At 53.0% G+C, this 3,550-nt stretch overlaps 1 pseudogene; it reads left to right on the forward strand.

The window, feature by feature from the left end:
• The first annotated feature begins 937 nt into the window (after nucleotides 1–937).
• LOC125533078 lies at nucleotides 938–3,344 on the forward strand (annotated as a pseudogene).
• The last annotated feature ends 206 nt before the right edge of the window (nucleotides 3,345–3,550 follow it).

Genomic DNA, 3,550 nt, shown 5'->3' on the forward strand with positions numbered 1-3,550 from the left:
TGAAGGACTTAGCACCGTTTCCAAATTCAACTAATTAATTTACAACTTAGATCCTTTATTTTTCTCACAACCGATGATAATTGCTTTTTTGGAACATTATGACAAACAAAAAAAAGGAGAGAGCACCTGAATTCCAAAATCTTGGTTTTGGAGTAAATTAGAAGAAATTTTATGCTCCATCCATCCAATAATAAAAATTCATGCAAGGACACAACCTGCATAATTTACATGACTGCAATTTGAACAAAAATAGAGCAATCAAGTAGGTTAAACATCAGCAATGGCTTATCATGAATTTTGATTATTACGTCAACTCATCATAACAGAAATAAACAGGCAAAGATCAAAGAATTGAGATCTAAAAATTACCCAGAGGAGCAATGGCTTGATTGCTTCGCTTGAACAGTGCCTGGACTTCACGTCTGCATCGCCTGCCCTCAGACACTGACCACAGCTCTGTCGATGGACGGCCATGGTGTAGGTTGCTACTCTCGCGTTCTTCCCAGGGGCCAGGACAAGGATGTGTCACCGGCTGGCCAACGTCCGTCAGGGTCCTTTGGGGCAGCGAGGAACCAAAGAAATTCTGATTTTGAGACAGTTTACAGGATGCGAGGAACCAAAGAAATTCATTGATTAACTTTGGGAATTGGGGCGCCTCTTAGGAATTTGGGGGCAATTAATTGGGAAAGAAGACGGAGAACGGAAACGAACGAGGGCGTGATTCAAGGAGCCAGCGAAGGAATCAGTTCGTGCGTGAATTTTTTCTTTCGTAATGGGCCAGACCTGTTTCTCTTGTGTAGTAGTCTATTTTTCTAGAGATATATAGGCCCCTGCTGAGGCTGGGCCCTAGGCCGTCGCACTCCTCGGCATGGCCCAGGGCCGGCCCTGCCTTCAATCAATCAATCAATCAACCAGCCTCCAGATTCCCACCATGGACATGGATTCACCGCCGCCCAAGCTAAGCATGGACCGAGGCGAGGACAGAATCAACACGCTGCCCGAAGATCTCCTGCTCGAAATCCTCGAGCGCCTGAACCTACGCGAGGCGGTCCGCGCCGGCGCAGTCTCGACACGGTGGCGGCGCCTCCCGCACCAGCTCTCCCGCCTGCACCTCAACCTCGGCCACATCCCCCGCGCCACCCTGGAGAAGATGATGGACGCCTTCACAGGCGCAGTGCAGAGCTTGCCGGCCAGGAGCAAGTGCGAGCGCGACGGCAAGACTTATCGTGCTATCAAGACACTCGGCCTTGGCTTCTACCTGTCGGCTCCTCACCTGAGCTCCATAGGCACCGCAGTCGAGGACGTCGTCAGTCGCGGCGAGATCAAACGCCTTGGGTTCGGCATATGCTCGCCATGTCGGGGCACTGACCCGCTACTGATGGCCGAGTCGAGCAGGAGCTCGTGTCCTTCTCCCGTGCCTACCCTGTTGCCTTCAGCTGGCTCACGAGCCTTACCCTCGGTCGCATTGTGTTTGGACACTCCGACGTCACCGACCTCGTTAGCGCTTGCGATAGGCTCAAGATACTCAGCTTGAAATCCTGCAGGATGGTTGAGCATGCCGTGCTGAAGATTGACGCACCGTGTTCCGGGATCCAGGAGCTCGAGTTCCTCCGCTTTAGGTGCGTGTGGATCGAGCTCGTCTCTACCCTCAAGCTTAGGCAAGTGCTGTGCCAACGTTGGCGCTTCAAAAACCCTCTGGTGCGCATTGGCTATGTTCCTGAGCTTCGTAGCGTAGGCCTCGCTTCTCGTGCCAAGGCGTGGCAGGCGCCATTCGCGCTCCGGGAGTGCCTGCCAAGGTGTGCCGTGAGCCTGTGCAAACAGAGTTTCAATTTTTGCTCCCAAATGGTAAAGTTAATTTCTGTGCACAGCATGAACTTCTTCTGTATCCACTTATCAGAGATCATGTTTTTTTTACCAATTTCAGTTCTGTATGTGTGTTGCTCTTGCTGCAGATTTGGATTCATCCCGAACATCCCAAGCACCTCACTGCTATATTTAGAAACCTGACGGATGTGGGGCTTTTCTCTATTACTCCTGTGTGTGGTCTGATGTGGACCCTGTTTCCTGCAGAATTTTACGGTATGGATTTTACTTCATCAGTTTTTTTAATTTAATCCACATCGCAGTCTGGATGTGACACATTCTATGGCATTTTAATTTCTGGAATATTCAGCACCAACAACATGTCCCATATCAGGAAGTTGGTTTGGTTTTCACTCTAATGTATCACACATCTTCTATATCTAAATAGCTAGCCCCCACTAACATATTTCTCTCAACATGCAAGCATGCCACATCATCAAGCAACATGCATGGCAAAAGGCCCACCACAACATACATTCATGCACATGAAAATGTCCACCTCAACATGCATATATTAGATATTTTACAATACATTAATCAAACACAATAAAGCATATGGATTTGCAATTTTAGTTTTCGTAGTATCACTATTCACGTCCCATAGAAATCACATATCATGGAAATGTATTGCAAATATTCCCGCAACAACGTGGGGGGTATCATCTAGTATTTGAAGTAGTGCATGTAGGACGCATTGTCATTGGGATATAGGGGACACACGACTTGTGTAGGAATGATCGTGCAATGCATTTTTGGTTCGGGTGAGTCTAACCCGTGCTGAGGATGGCTCTCCTCTCTCCCTCCCCTCCCCCCTTCCCGTCCTCCGCCTCCCCGTCCTCTCCCCGTCCCCATGGCTTGGGGCTCCCCGCGCCCCTCCTCCTGCCGTTGCCGCCCCTTCCCCTTGCCGCCCCTCCTTCCTCGCCCTATGTGGCGTCTCTCTCTCTGGCCGCCCCTGGATCTGGAGCTCGGAACAAATTTTGGGCCTTGTCATCGGATGTGGCGAATGCGGAGCCCGGGCTGGAGGCTAGCTCTCCCTCTCTCCCCCTGGTTTCTCTTCCGGCGGCTCCTCTTGTGGCGGGCTCGTCGGCGGTTGGCAGGGTTCGGAAGTTCGCGCCGGGCGGTCGGGGCCGTCCGACGGTCTGTGCTGAGGTGGGGATCTCTGGTTGGTTCCAGGTGCGGCGCGGTCGGAGATGGAAGCGCTCGGAGGCGCTTTCCTCGCCGGGCCGTGTGGTTCTTGGAGGTGCTTCTCCTCGGTCGGGTCGCTCTGCTCGCTCTTCCTGCTCCCCGCCGTCCTCGCCGTTGGTGGCTTCGGCAGGGCCGGCGCCGCGCTCGGGGCTGGCGTCGTCGGCCGCCTCTTCTCCCTCCTTAACCCTAGATTCGTCTCCGGTGCGGGAGGCTCGTGGGCCCTCCGCTCCACCTCAGTTGGGTCGTTCTGGGCCGATCGTTTTAGCTGGGCCACCTGCGCTGTCGTCTTTTTCTGAATTCCCCCTGTCTATTTTGGGCCCTGGGTCTGGCACGGCTCTCGTGCCTTCTTCTGTTCTGGTCAGCCCGGCCCACGCTTCCCCCCCAGCCGGCCTGGCTTCCTCTGGGTATTTATGGATCCGTAAGGGCTCGCCCCCCCCCCCATTTCTAGGTTTTCCTGCCTCCCACTCTGACCTGCGCCGCTATCATTTTCGCATCCCCTCCT

This window comes from Triticum urartu, chromosome 1, assembly GCF_003073215.2.
Source record: "Triticum urartu cultivar G1812 chromosome 1, Tu2.1, whole genome shotgun sequence".
In the NCBI taxonomy this organism is placed as follows: domain Eukaryota; kingdom Viridiplantae; phylum Streptophyta; class Magnoliopsida; order Poales; family Poaceae; genus Triticum; species Triticum urartu.